This window comes from Danio aesculapii, chromosome 5, assembly GCF_903798145.1.
Source record: "Danio aesculapii chromosome 5, fDanAes4.1, whole genome shotgun sequence".
In the NCBI taxonomy this organism is placed as follows: domain Eukaryota; kingdom Metazoa; phylum Chordata; class Actinopteri; order Cypriniformes; family Danionidae; genus Danio; species Danio aesculapii.
The window spans coordinates 67,441,137-67,457,941 of NC_079439.1; the positions used below are offsets into that span (position 1 = coordinate 67,441,137).

Here is a 16,805-nt window from a genome sequence, read left to right on the forward strand (position 1 = left end):
GTAGTTTTTAAACTGTGTACTTTTACTTACCCTTGAGTACATTTTTAGTGCTGTATCTGTACTTTTACTCCATTACTTTCCTTCAACCTGCAGTCTCTACTTAATTTTTTCCTGTCTATGGTGAAAAATCAGTCCTTTGATTCCTGTCCAATCAAATCGCACATAGAAGGTAAATCGCATCATAATAAACTACCTCAAGACATGTGCTTTATAATTGCAGCCAACTGTTTAGAAGCATTAAAAGTGTCCAAGAAGATGTAAAAAATCTTTACACGCATTGACCCAGAGACTGTTTAGATGCATGCCACTGATGAGAAGATGTTGAATGTTTACTGTATGATGACCGAAATGGCCCTAAACAGCCAGCAGGCACAAGACATCAACATGACACTAGATTGGCGTTGTACCCTAACGTCATGGACATTGCATTTTGTTTGGAAATGAAAATTAGGTTGACGTTAGAACTCAACGTCAGGTCAACACCAATGTTCAACGTCCAACCTAAAACCAACAAAATATCAATGTTTAATGATGTTACAGCTTGACGTTGTGTGGACGTTACCACTATGACATCGATGAGATGTTGGATTTTGGTTGCCACACCTGACGAATAAACGTCAGTATTTGACATCAATATGATGTTGGTTTAAGATGTTGGCTTGACGTTGAATTTTGGTCATTTTCTAACAATCTAAAATCAACCAAATATCAACGTCATTTGACGTCATTATTGGACGTCAAAATAAAGTTGTCCTTAGACACTGGCTAGATATCACAACCTAAATCTAACCTAATATTAACATTTTCTGATGTTTTGTGCCTGCTGGTGAATAACTAAATGCACTACAGAATGTTACGTTTACACACATCCACAAACTACATGTAAATGCATCAGCTTTTTAAAGCACAATACTCATTACTCACTACTCTTGAGTACTTTTTACTCATGCTTTGAGTAATATTTACAACAGATACTTTTACTCTACTTGTACTGCATTTTTAGGCAAGTAATGGTACTTTTACCTGAGTATGATTATTCAGTACTCTTTCCACCACTGCCCATGAGACGAGACAAGAGTGTGGGTTTACAAGAACAAGATGAGACAAGATTTTAAGCCTTCAAAGAAATCCTCAGTGATTAGAAAATAATCTAATAATCAAAACCTGTAGATGCATTTTAAAATCAACTTATGCTTTATGAAATAAAACTTTCATTTTAATAAATTATATGCAGCAATAAAGATGTAAACACTGCAAAAATTGAACAAAAATGTATAACTAAATAAAAAATAAGAACACAAATATGTTTTAAAGTGCAATTAATAACTGCAAAAATGAACTATAATCAAAGTAGGGCTCTCTTGAAGCTCAATAACATCATTAAAAAGAAGGTAGTTTATTGCACAGAATGGTCTGGACATGTTCTTTTTTTAGATTTATTTTTGCCTCTTTTTTTTTGGAGTTTTTGCTTCATTTGGGAATGAGATATGACCGTATGTACAAAGACAAAATGTGGCTTCACAATAATACATAATTTAAAACTCACATACCGACACTGGCTTATGCGGTAAAAACATTCATTTCACTGTTTTTTCAAATAAATATGCATTACTATACAAGTATTAAATCTATACTTGTAAATAAAAAATAATTTAAAAATTGCTCCAGACAATCGATTTGTGTTGCGACAACATAAAATAATTAGGTTAATTTATTAGTTTTTACAAATTTAAGTGGATTGAAGATTAAACAATTAAGTTGTCCTGCAAAAAACTCATTTCAAATGAGTAGTTTGAACAAACAGCAACAAATTTATTGAGAAATATAATAAAAGAGCTTAGAGATGATCTGGTCTCTCTGATGCACACACTATGACTTGGCGTGTTGATCTATGGCTCATTAACGTGCTAGTGAGATGTGCTAGTTGGCCACAAAACTAGCGAGAACTAAAGGAGAACTAAATGAAGGCCATGAACAGCACAAAGAGCAGATTGTGCAGAACAAAGCATGTCACCACGAGGAATTGAGCAGTTTGGTGCCAACACTGGCATTCAGACTTAGACAGATGGTCTGCCTATTGGCTAACTGTCATAACAGGCCCCATTCGGGAGAGAGTGGGGAGGCACTAAGACCCTGCTTTCTACACTTTAATAACCAATCAAAGGCCTGCACAATTAATCGTTTTTAACCAAAATCGCGATTTGAAAGGGTGCAATTTTTTAATTGCATAAGCTGCAGATATTTAGATGCGCTATCAACATATATAAGCACACCCCTCACAAATCTCTCATTTAAATTAATATTGTCTATAGGAAGCTTTACAATATTATATTTGTGCATATACATTAGATTAGTCAGTACTGAAGCCAAATCTGAAGCTAATCTAACGAAATAACTCATCATAACGATCCAAAATCGGTACACCGAAATGTATGTGTTAGAGAAAAATATTAAATAAAAATTAAAAAACGAACAAAATTCAAGAGAAACACAAAATATATCAAATTTTGTTGAAATTTTGTAGTTTGTAATTGTTTTTTCCTAATATTTTGCATGAATTACATTTTTATTTCTAAAGATGTTCAATGACATAAATATTATTTTATTAAATATTTCCCTTTAATAAATCTGTTTTGTTCAAATGCATCAAAATACATGACCTATATTCACAGGAATATGTTGACTGTAGTTTTTGAAAGTTCTGACAGTTCGCAAGCACATGATCCTAGCGGCTGCAGATTGCTGATATACACGTAGATCGCTAACGGAGTACAAATCTGCCATTACATTGACTACAAGTTCCAGTCATGCACCGCTCACACGCACCTGTTCCAGATGCCGCTAATTGCAAACACTCACAGCCGGAGGATCATTATGCACTGATTACAAAAACTATATATATACACAGCACACACGCACACTTCATTGCTGAGTCTTGTTATACTGAATTGTGAACAATACAACCATACGTGCCAACACTCCCGTTTTTCCTGGGAGTCTCCCGTATTTCAGACCCACCTCCCATTTTGTCATTTATCCCAGAAAACTCCCTAAAATTCACACCCTTCCCCCAGTCTTTAGTGGTTTGGTACAATCTGTAACACCCACGGATCGGCAACAATTCCGATGGAAGCCGGTGCCCGGTGCATAAGCACCCCTTCCGATCGCTCCGCTCCGCCAACCCTTTCCAGCCCCTGTAAAGTCTCTGAATGGTACTGGACATAAAAACACCCCCCCCCCCCCCCCCCCACCACCACCACCACCACCACCACCACAAACGGTCTCCCGGATTTTTAGAGACAAATGCTGGCAGGTATGATTACAACGCGTTTTCCTTTGCCTTGTCTTGCCGTGTTTGACCCTCGCTGTGTTTTATTGTTTATTCCTGTCTGCTGCTTGCCTTTTGACCATTCGCCTGTGTATTTGACAACGACTCTGGATTTCCTGTGTGCATCTGTTTGTCCCTGTGTTGACCATTGCTTGCCTGACCATCTCTGTTTAATAAACCTGCGTTTGGATACGTACTCTGTTGTCAGAGTTCCTATCATCGTAACAGTAACACAATCTAAATGTAAAGATTTTATATATCTTTAGTTTATACATAAGATTTTTTATATAATATAAATAATTGAATTTAAATTACTGTAGTTATTTTCTTAACTTGTAATGACAACTGACAACTTTATTGGAAAATGCAAACAATGTTTATGAGGTTTTAAATAAACAGTAGCATAGTGTAGCGTACTTTGTGATTATGCTTGGTCTTTCTTTGGTGCTGTTAAAACCATCACATCAAACCTGTAGCTTGGTAGCTAATGGTAGTAAATCACATTTTAAATTGCAAATCACAATTTTGATAAGATAATTTTGAAATTTGGCTAAAGGACTTTATTATTTAGGCAATAATCATAGCAATAATCATAATCGTTGGAGGTAGGGCTGAGCAGTTTGACGATCTATATTAGGGCTGCATGATATTGGAAAATCTAACATTGTGATTTTTTTATTCTGCAATATACAGTATATTGTGATAGGAAGTAGGCATGAGGCAATAATCATTTTTAAGGTAAATCGCGGTTTGGAAAAGTCAAGATTTTAAAACCACCAAAAATTTTTGTAATACCGTTACTAAGGTATGTGTTAGATTTTTTATTTACGTTTTTTAGGACAACAGTATCTCCAGCAGAAAAGATCTCCAAAGATGCCGTTTTAAATTGTAAAGAAACAAATTTTTACAATTTCACTAGATGACTTGAATTGAACTGTTTAGAAGGAATTTATAATTTTAGATTGATTGGGATGATTCAGCATGGGAGTGCGTATGCATAAAATATAAGAAACAATTTACAAGCATAGATAAATTGAATAATGAAAAAAAAAAACCCACAAATTAAATAAACAGCTTTTTATTGTTTTGCAAGAAGTTGATCTGTATTCAGGTATACAGTAATTGAATAATTAAATGTAAAATAATACTGCATAGTCTTTGTTTTATAAACAGTTTAATAAAATTAATCGTTATTAATTTGTCAAAGTTACAAACGGTGCAATTTCTTAGGCCCGAATGCTTTTAAAACCCTCACATAGTCACAGAAATGATCAATTCAACATCGTGTATAGTCGTGATGTGTCTATTGTGAATGATCACATTGCGATATCGATGCTGAAACAATAAATTGTGCAGTATATATTGTTGCCGTGGAATAAAATGTGAACATTAAAAGGATTTTTTATTCTGTGTATGAAATGTAAATGAGTGGGAGTGGCCACAGCCAAAAGATGCACCATAGAGCCTCGCGACTTCGACGTCAATTCACTTCCCCCTATTGGCAACGCAGCAACCACCCAACCCTACTTTCCCTCCTTTTTAAATGCGCGAAACGGTGGCCCAGTGATTAGCACTGTTGCCTCTGCTTTAAGTCCCCACTAAACCAGACGACATTTCTTTCGCTTGTTCTCCCCGCACTCGCATGGGTTTTCCCCGGGTTCTCCGGTTTCCTCCCACAGTCCAAATAACACGCACCCTAATTAAAATGAAAACCAACTAATTTTATACCATAGTCAAGCTCTCAGCGAGTACACCTCTCCTCAGTCATCCATATCCGTCACTTAGCTACAAATAAGCCGGAGGGAGTCTTCAAGATCTACCTAAGCTCAAACTCCCCTCTCACCCTGCAAACGGGAGGGAGCCCAGGGCTCGAGGATCTCATAAGCTCAGAGCTCTCTCCCGGGACAGCATGCCAAACAAGCTTTATAATCAATCATCAGCTAAGTGTGAACTCTTGAAAAGACTATTAAAGTATTGGGCATGTGTCCAAATGTTTCTCTTTCAATACTCGACTGCTTTCTGAGTTTGAAAATGATTGTTTAAGTTATTAATAATAGGAATAAGCTATTGTTTATCAAGAAAGTGATATGTTTGCAAACTTTTCTCTTATTAATTCAGTTTATTTACTCAATAATGGATTTATTTTTACTTTGTTGCTCCTATGAATATAAATGTACATTATTTGTTATGTGAATGTTCCAGCAAGAGTAAAATTCTTTATTGAATTTTTATCACATTATCTGGTAAGCATTTAATCTATAAATGCAATCAGTTTCAATTTTTTCAGTTTCTCCATTCGAATGAATTAAGACCTTTAGACAGTGACCTGCCGCCACCGACTGGGTGGTTTTAATTTAATATCTGTACACCTTTTATATCATAATTTTAATCTTATAATTGAAATGCAGCCTTTATTGTTAGAAAACAGCCATAGTGACAATCTAACAATATCTCTAGTAAACATGCAGCTGACTGGGTGAACTATTTAAATGAGGAGTTCTGTGTAGGCGGAAGTAAACATACACTGCGTGGAGTGAAACCGGACACCGCATGACGTCATGTGAAAAGGGTCTATTGCAAACTGGCAGCGTTGCCAGCTGCTTTATGCCTTTAACATTAAGTAATCACTTCCAATATTAATACAGGAATTGTAATTGTTTATATTTTGTATTTTTGAAAGTAAAACTGTTTGATATTTCCTTAAAGTGTTTATATACTTATATATACATAATTAAGTTATCGTTTCCTGTTACTTAGGATTTATTTTATATCCAATGTTACCTGAGAAATGTTTACAATAATAAAGTCTGTCCACGTAACACTGTGAAATTTGTTGTTCATCTAAAGTCATATTTTGTTTACTACATTTATAAGTTTAAAAATAAAATGCAAAATAATCAAATAAGTCTTTTCTTTTCTTTAATCATTTACTAATTTTCATTCAGAAATTTCCCTTATTTTTCAAGGGTCTCCACAGCAGAATGAACCGCCAACTTATCCAGCATATGTTTTATGCAGTGGATGCCCTGCCAGCCACAACCCGGGATGGGAAACACCCATACACTTATTTACACACACTCATACACTACAGCAAATTTAGCCTGCCCAATTCACCTACAGTGCAGGTCTTTAGAAACCCACGCCAACTCGAGGAGAACATGCAAACTCCACACAAAAATGTTAAACTGGCTCAGCCGGGACTCAAACCAGCAACCTCTTTGCTGTGAAGTGACAGTGCTAACCACTAAGCCTCCATGCCGCTGTGAAAGACATCGTTAATAAACTTTCTCCTTCTATGAACAAGTACGGTCACACCACTCAGCCCTATAGCTGGAGGCCAAAATTGAAATTTCAATGAACCGCACCAACCCTAGAGGAACAGCACTTATATCACTAGAAGACGCCTTGAAGAATGAACAGACATAAAAAAATGTCCTTGGAAGACCTTACAGTATTATGTCTACTGTCTTTTTGTGTCACCAAACAGAAAGCAACAGCATGCAGCTGAGACACTCAACACTGAGGGAAACCTGAGCCAGTACTGGGTTTGTCCTTTCTGCTCTCAGTCAATAGAACGGCATACTTTAACCTATTTCATAAAAAAGGACAACCGTGTGAAACTGTGCCACAGGAACACCACCAGAAAAGTCCTTTATAAAGTTTTACACTTTCTTTTTATGTGTTTTGTTGTTTGACAACCATAAACCATCCTTTAATTGTATGGCAGTAGTTGCAGTTTTACAACTCAAATAATCTGTTTTAAAACGCCTCCTATTGTTGTAATTTACAGTCTCTGGTGATGTATTGTTTTATTATTTGATGGTTTGTTATGTAAAAAAAGATACAGGGATACCTTGAGCCAAAGCAATGTGTAGGGTTCGAAGATAAGCTCGAAGACAGCTGCCCTGACTTTCACTGACTAAATAAAAACAGGGAGCTGTTGTGTTGAGCAGTTCCTCCAGAATTTTGTGATTCTGCGATGGATGAATTTAACGCAAAAATCAACCAAATAGCTTTTGAAATTTGACATTTGAACACGTTGAAGAGATTTTAACAGTTTTGTTAATATTGATCAATTGATTCATTTATGTCTCAAATATGATGAGTTATTATGGTCAAGAGGTAACATTTTCTCTCTCTGTTTCGCTCAGTGTTCCCTTTATATAGAAACCAATGGTTCTCGAGGTCTTCTGTAAATTTGTGTATATTTTCAGAGCAAAACAACAAGAAATTTTTGCATAAATTTTGAGAAAAGTCTAACAATATCAATTAGGGCTTCAACAACAAATGCTCAAAATCGCAAATTATCAGTAATAATATTCGTTGTCAAGAATGCATGATGGCAAGATAAACAGTCACTAGCGCATTGTACAGGGTACAGAACCAGCTGCAGGAAAAAGCATGTGCCCCATATCCCTACAAGGTGTGAGTAAATATTACATTAAATGCCTCTACGAAGAACCAATGGAAGTAGCCTAGCAGTCATTTTCATCGTATAATAGTTTAGTTTAATGCTTTTCTTTAAACTGTTTCTTGAACTCTGGGACATTTGTGCACTGAGCAGTGAACGTTTAACTGTTCTTCCGATTTTTACCTCTGTTTTGAAAATAAATATTTGTGGCTTAATTATTATTATTTATATTTTAACAAATTCTGCTACTTAACACCTTATTTTCAGCATGTTTATACTGTATCCTAATTTCATAATGTGTCTATAATAGAAGTACAATTGTCCTGCTTTCTCATTCATTAATTTTCCTTCGGCTTAATCCCTTTATTAATCAGGGGTCACCACAGCGGAATGAACCGCCAACTTATCCAGCATATGTTTTAATCCAGTAGTTGAAAACACCCATACACAGACACACACACTCATACACTATGGTCAATTTAGTTAATCCAATTCACTTATAGCGCATGTCTTTGAACTTTGGAGGAAACTGGAGCGAACCCACACAAACGTGGGAAGAACATGCAAACTCCACACAGAAATGCCAACTGGCCTAGCCAGGACTCGAACCAGCAACCTTCTTGCTGTGAGGCGACAGTGCTAACAACTGAGCCACCATTTGTTTTTGTTTTTTAATTTTGGATATTTAAAGACGTTTTACTGCTCAAAAACAAACGTTGATTTTTATTTAAGAGTTTAAAATGTCATAATGTAAGATCATTAAACTCGATACGTGGCTTTTGCATTTTTTAAAGAATACTTTTATACGTAAATATTGCGCTGATTTACCCATTTATTTTATAATAAGTAATACATCAAATGATCAAAATGCTCATTAGTTGCAGCCCTAATAACACCCAGCAGGCACAGGATGTCAACATGACATCATATTGAAGTTGTACCCCAACATCAAAGGGACGTTGCATTTTGATTGAAAATGAAAATCGGGTTGACGTCAGAACCCAACGTCAGACCGATGTCTATGCCCAACGTCGGACTGACATTACATTGTGGTTACTTTCCAACGTCCAACCTAAAAACAACTAAATATCAACGTCTAATGATGTTACAGCTTGACGTTGTGTGGATGCTACCACAATGACGTCTATCAGACGTTGGATTTTGGTTGCCATACCTGAAGAATAAATGTCAGTATTTGATGTCAATACGACGTTGGTTTAAGATGTTGGCTCAACGTTGTATTTTGGTTGCCATATCTGAAGAATAATCGTCAGTATTTGACGTCAATACGATGTTGATTTAAGATGTTGGCTGAACGTTGTATTTTGGTTGCCATATCTGAAGAATAATCGTCAGTATTTGACGTCAATATGACGTTGATTTAAGATGTTGGCTCAACGTTGTATTTTGGTTGCCATATCTGAAGAATAATTGTCAGTATTTGACGTCAATATGACGTTGGTTTAAGATGTTGGCTCAACGTTGTATTTTGGTCACTTTCCAACACAACCTAAAATCAACCAAATATCAACGTCTAATGAGGTTACAGATTGACTTTGTGTGGACGTTACCACTATGACGTCTATCAGACGCTGGATTTTGGTTGCCATACCTGAAGAATAAATGTCAGTATTTGACGTCAATATGACGTAGGTTTAAAATGTTGGCCCAACGTTGTATTTTGGTCACTTTTCAACACAACCTAAAGTCAACAAAATATCAACGTCATTTCACATCGTTATTGGACGTCAAAATAACCTTAGATGGTGGTAGCCTAAATCTAACCTAATATTATATCTAATATGACGTTGTGTGTCTGCTGGGTAATAATCGAAACATATGAAACAATTTGATTAAAAAAAAAAAAGCAATAAATATAAAATAAAATCTAAAATGACAAACAAAAATCCATGACAAGGACAACAAAATATATAAAACTGCTTAACTTTCAATGTCTGGAATAGACCTTTTAAAATGACCATGACCCGTGGGAACGCTGTACTTTGAGCCAAAGCAATGTGTAAGTAAGCACTATCTTTGTTGTAAAATACACACTGTTTTTTCCTTTTAGCTTCCATACAACATCTCCTGAAGCAAGGACATTCATGCAATGAAATCTCTCTCTATCTCTCTCCTTTGACTGTTCCTGTTAAGAGTCGCCACACTGGATAAACCACATATTATCCTGCCTTTCCTGACGCAACTTACGCAAGGACTTCCCTATAATAGGCCTACATATATTGACCACCTCTGCTACACATACTTGCTTCACAGTGAGATAACACAAAGCCCTTATGTTGCTTGGCAACATCTGTCAATGCTGGGACGATCCTACCCACGTGACGGCTCACGGCAAACTGACACAGAACACACAGAGCTGCAAAGTAAACACACAGCACTATGCGGCATGTCTGACCTGTGTGTGAGAAAAGTTCATCGATCTGTTGTGTGAATCACTTCAGATAGTTTTGTGATCATTTTCCATCAGCTTAGTCCCTTATTTATCAGGGGTCGCCACAGGGGAATGAACCGCCAACTATTCCAGCAAATGTTTTATGCAACGGATGGCCTTCCAGCTGCAACCCAGTACTGGGAAACACTCTCATTTTCACATACACACTCATAGACTACAGCCAATTTTTGTTTAGTTAATCCAATTCACCAATAGCGCATGTCTTTGGACTGTGGGGGAAACCGGAACACCCAGAGGAAACCCACGCCAACACGGGGAGAACATACAGAACTCAACTTCAGACAGAAATGCCAACTGGCCCAGTCAGGACTCGAACCAGTGAACTTCTTGCTGTGAGGCAACAGTGCTAACCATTGAGCCACCGTGCAACCCTTATGTAAGAATTACAATGAATATATCTCTTCTCCTCTGAACATGTATGGCTTTCTTTTATGTAGTGAAACACACAAGGAGATAGTGAACAACAATGACTGCCAGCGTCCCCATTTACTTTCAGACAACAGTTGCAAATGAAAGTGGATGCTGACTGAGCCTTTCAGTCTTTCACTTTCTGTCTAACATATCATTTGTGCTACATACTGCAAAAAAAGAAAGTTTGAAAAGTGTGTACATAACGACAAGAAATTAATTTGGTTGAATTCTTAATATCATATTATGTTATCGATTAACATTATCATGTTAATGAGAGCGTTCTAAAATTATCTTGTGGTTTATTTTCCAGGTTTCTCATTTTATTGGGTATCTTTAAAGGGATAGTTCACCCAAAAAAAATTAAATGCTGTCATTAATTACTCAATCTTATGGCATTCTAGCTTTTTGTACACCTTTGGAACATTAATTAAGATATTTTGAGCTGCAGACATGAGCTATGTTTCCATCCATCTACTTGTATGCGCATAAAAACACGATTGATGGAAACGCCAAGATACATAACTGAGTAGGATAAACTTTTTATACGATTAGAAAAGATGAGCATAAACTGCGATGGAAACACTTTTACCGAACAATCTCCAGTATGCGCATTAAAAAGTTCATGGGATTTTGTTATTAGAGATCTGATGGTGGAAATGTTTGTGAATGGACAAACCAGCAGGCTGAGCACACTGTAAAACATCTGAAATGTTATTTTGATCATTCTAAAATGTTTCAGTATTGGTGTAATTATATTATTAATGACCTCCAGAATTGTCAAGAGCGTGCTCTGCATTTCACGCCTTCAATCGCCACTCCACGTCCATTGCATGTCGGCAGTTGCCTTCTGAGGCACAAGTCATTTATTAACTAAAGAAAAGATTCACGCAGCTTTTCCTATCGCTGCAAATTCCCTTTTTACTGTTGAAATTTGGTGCCACTTAAGTTACGATTTTATTCACTCTCATTGAATGCATGCGCTGCTTTATATGCACGTCTTTTATGCGATATTCCAGTTTTCCACATAAATTTAATTCGCATTTTTTGGATGAAAACATAGCTAATAGTATTGTCAAAAGTATCAAGTTCGATTTTAAAAACATCCGTTTCCCACACACATTTGAGCGTGTTGTGTGTGTTTTCAACACAGCTCATTGGCTATTGTGTTCACGTGCTGAACAGAAATGACTTGGCTGTGAAGGTCATTGCTTCACCCAGGGTATATACAGGAACCAGAGAGTGAAATTCAATACCTTTTAAGACCTTTTTAAAGACTCTTTCCATACATTTTAAGACCTTATAACCAATTTTCAACCGGAAACACTGGCGAGATTTTAACTTACAGTATATTTACTAAATATTAATGTAAAGAAATTAATACAAAACTAAAACATTATTCATATACCTAATAAAAATCTATTAAATCTAGCTAATTCAGCAAGTTGGCACCTATAGAACTGCAGAAATAATAGTGTGGCCTTGTTTACTGCAGTAAACGAAGCAGCATGATGTCAAATCTAGTAGGAATTCATTGATTTCATAAACTACACAGAATCCTGACATTCGCAGATTTAATTCAGGCAGACTTTAGCATACAACCATACATTGCACAATCAAAAATGATACAAAATTGAATACCTTGCAAAATAGCATTTAAGACTTTTTAATACTTTTTAAGGACCTTAAATTTCTCTATATTCATGTATCAAGTTTTAATACTCTTTAAGACCCCGCGGACACCCTGTTCACCATTCTTCACCTCTGTTCACCAAGTGCAAACACAAATGGAAGCTTAAAAGTCGCGTTAATTAATTTGTCTGTCTATGAGCTAACATTGGTCTGAAGGATCGCCTGATCTACGCAGCTCAACAGCACTCAAATGTTAGCGGGAAATTGACATTTTAAAAAATTTCAGTATCGACTGCTACTTAAGTCGATACTTTTGACAACACTAGCAGACATATATACCTTGGATGCTTTGTTTCAAAATCTTGTGGGAGTAACCATGGTTGATTATTATCGTGACAATAGTATATGCAATATACGCGTTGCTAGGCCTGTCACAATAATCAATGTATCGAATTATCACACAACATGTGAACATGACCTCAATAATTTTTAGTGATGCAATAAATATCGCTCAAACAAAAAAAACAATTCCAGCAACACTTTAATTGATTGTTCAACATCTCTATCTCTATTGGAGTTGTCAGTGTCAGTATGGGTAAAAAACACTATAATATTTACTATATATTACTATAGTATATTTTGATGTGGGTGTCCGACAGCTGAAATGGACCTGGCAGCAGATATTGTAGCCTCTGTCCTTTTTACCTTGCACTTTTTAGTTAACATTTATTATTATTTATTTAGGATATGCATTTTCAGATCCTGATTCCAATGCGTAATTATTAAATTGTTAAAATGACTATAATTAAATGAAATATTCTTAAGAATAAAATATTTTGTGTTCTTTGAAACAGTGTATTTGCATCCTGGTGATATTATATTGTCATTCTGGCATTATATAATGAGCATAAAATGGTCTTAAAATGACAATATATCATTTAATCGCAATATATTTTGATGCAATATATCGTACAACAAAAAATAGATATCGTGACTGGCCTATGTATGGACATGTTCGATAAATTACATTTATTTTATGCATTGGCTGTTTTCAGGTGTAGCAGCATTTACCACGTTTAGCTGTAGTTCACTAAGAAGTTACGCAAACAGCTATTACCACACAATGATATGTTAAATTTTGCAAGCATGTTGCGTAGCTTATCAGTGAACTATGGCTCTGTGTAGTAAATGCTGCATCTAAAAAGAATCTGCTGGAGATTTACTACTGATTACAGAACAGGCTTTACTGGGAAAAAAAAGTGCATTACAAACATCTTTGATTGTTTATGCAGCCCTAATTGTACAATGTACTTATCATAATATACGTAATGCTAATGTGGTACTGTTTTTTTTTTTTGTTTGTTTTGTCAAGCTAATGTGACACTGGGTTTGTGGAATGTTTATCATTTTAAGCATGGGTTGGTTAGGGCAGGTGTAAAGTCTACATAATACAATTACAGAAGTTTTTACATGAATTAATAACAGCGATTTATGTAACTGCGTGCAGTTGTTTTGAACTATTTTCAATTTAAATTAAATTAGTGCTGGGCAAAGATTAATTGCAATCCAAAATAAAAGTTTGTTTTGACATAATACTGTATATATGTGTGTGTGTGTGTGTGTGTGTTTGTGTGTGTTATATATAAATACAGTGTGTAATATGTATATATGATTCAAACACATACATAAAGATGAAACTATACAAAACAATTTTGTTACATAGATATTTAAATGTATAAATAATTTGTATAACATACATTAGGGCTGCACAGTATATAATTTCAGCATCAATATTGCATTGTATCTGTTCACAATTGTCACATGGCAAAATATGCAATGTTGAGTCGGGATTATAGCTCAAAAGAATTACAGAATTGAACCTAAATATATTGAAAGTTTGTCATTTGTATGCATTTTAATTAATTCCTGTAACTGTGTGAGCATTTAAGACAGTTTAAAGCATTCAGGCGCAAGACATTGTAAGGTTTGTAGCAAATAAATATTATTTTTATTAGATTATTTAAATGATGAAGACATATTCACTGTTATTTTACATTTAATTATTCAATTAATTTACCTCAATACTGTTATAACCCCAGAAAACCTCAAATTGTAACTAAAAGTCTTTGCTCCATTATGTTTAGTTATGACTGTAGTTTGTTTAATATATGTATATAATAAATAACATAAAAAATGTATTTATATAAAATAATATATAGCCCTATACATGATTCACTCCCCTACAAAATCCTCCTGATCAATCTAAATGAATAACTTTCTAAATAGAGTTTCATCTGGTGAAAATGTAGTCATATAGCAATATAAATCGCAGAGAAAGAAAAAATATCGCTGTCAGATTTTTCCAATATCGAGCAGCCCAAACATACATACCTAAATATAAATTAAACACTTTCTCAAACATATGCATATATGTGTGTATTTATATATACATAATAAATGTACACAGTACACACATACAGTTGTAGTCAGAATTATTAGCACCCCTGTTTATTTATTTTTTTCCAATTTCTGTTTAACGGAAAGAAGATTTTTTTCAGCACATTTCTAAACATAATAGTTTTAATAACTGATTTATTTTATCTTTGCCATGATGACAGTACATAATATTTGACTAGATATTTTTCAAGACACTTCTATACAGCTTAAAGTAACATTTAAAGTCTTAACTAGGTTAATTAGGTTAACTAGGCAGGTTATTGTAATTAGGCAAGTTATTGTATAATGATGGTTTGTTCTGTAGACTATTGAAAAAAAATATAGCTTAAAGGGGCTAATAATATTGACCTTAAAATGGTTTTTAAAAAATTTTATTCTAGCTGAAAATAAATAAGACTTTCTCCAGAAGAATAAACATTATCAGATATACTGTAAAAATGTCCTTGCTCTGTTAAACATCACTTGGAAATTATTTTAAAAAGAAAAACAAAAATCAAAGGGGGGGCTAATAATTATGACTTCAATTGTATATCATATCAAAACAAACTTTTATTTCAGATGCGATTCATCTTTGCACAGTACTAATTGAAATATATACACAATAAGTCTATAGGTTGTTTTCCCATGACGTCATTGATGAGGCGAGAGACTCAGATGGAGGACAGGAAGTGATTCTTCTACATAGGAATCGCTAACAGAACATGAAAAATGTTTCTGTTTTTATGTTGATTATGATTGTTTAAATCGGCCAAAATTATAAATGCCAAACAGCTTTTAGATTAGATTCAACTTTATTGTCATTACACATGTACAAGTACAATGCAACGAAGTGCGGTTTAGGTCTAACCAGCAGTGCAATAGCATCAAGTGCAGGATACAGGTATAAAGTGCAGTTATAGAAAAACTATGGTGATATTTACAGATGGATACTATGAACATTATATACAGGTTGTATTCGCTATGAACAGAGATTTACAATAAATTAATATATTTTATAGACAGCTTTTTAAAAGTTTTGCACATAGGGGGAAAGACTGACTGAAAAACGGAAGAAAAGGCGGCATGTAATAAACATTTATTTAACATCAACATCCGTTAGTACAAACTTTTTTTTTAATGCAATGATTCGATTGACAGCACCAATACTTATTATATAAAGGTCTACCTATGTGTATTATATGATAATGTGTTATATAAAAATTAGATACAAACACCACCACACTTCCAGGAGAATATAAATGATGTACTCGCCATGTAATCGCTGCAATGAAATCTGCGTCTTGTTTTGCAATAATCCAAGTCTTTACCCGGCGTTTCGGTGGAATTAACAACCATAACGTGAACATCGAGATGAGCAGCAGCAGGGAATATTTGTTGATGGTAAGTTCATTAAGTTCATTTCCCCTTACAAAAATAAATCAATAATAATGTAGACTATGCGAAAAAGTTTTGTATAATAATAATAATAATAATAATAATAATAATAAAAAAATAATAATAATAATAATAATAATAATAATAATATTAATAATGCATTTTATTTATGGTTCGCTTTTCTCAGACCCAAAGCGCTAAATTTGTATGCTTTCATCTGTTATTTCTTGATGTCTGGAAGATATCCGCTTGGGGAAAAAAACAGAATAGCAAATTTATAATAAACATATATTTTTACACAACATATTAAATTGTATAATGTGTATAACGTTTTGTTAATGAATGCTACAAAATACTGTAGTAAAGTTAACTGATAAATTGTAATAAACACTGTAAAGTTAGTGTAAACTACAGTGTATTGTGATGGTGTATAACTATAGCGTAGAAAGCTGAAGCCTGTTGAATAACACAATAGTACCACAGCAACAATATAATTACTCTGACAGTATAACTCAAGTAATTATCTACAGTATGCTTCCAAACACTATAGTATTTTTCATGTAACGTAATAGCTTATACATCTACCGCCTCGATGATAGGCAAATATATTTTAGATCAGTAGAAAAATCGTCCCTCTTCATTATTCGAGGATCATACCCAACATATGTGCTTATTTTCTGTTTATATCTCCATTGAAATATGGTATAAAATCGCAAAAATAT

The 16,805-nt window shown here is 34.5% G+C and overlaps 1 protein-coding gene across 1 annotated transcript in view; it reads right to left on the reverse strand.

The window, feature by feature from the left end:
* hip1rb (huntingtin interacting protein 1 related b) overlaps nucleotides 1-16,805 on the reverse strand; it is a 67,912-nt gene that overhangs the window by 47,046 nt on the left and 4,061 nt on the right. The window lies entirely within an intron of this gene.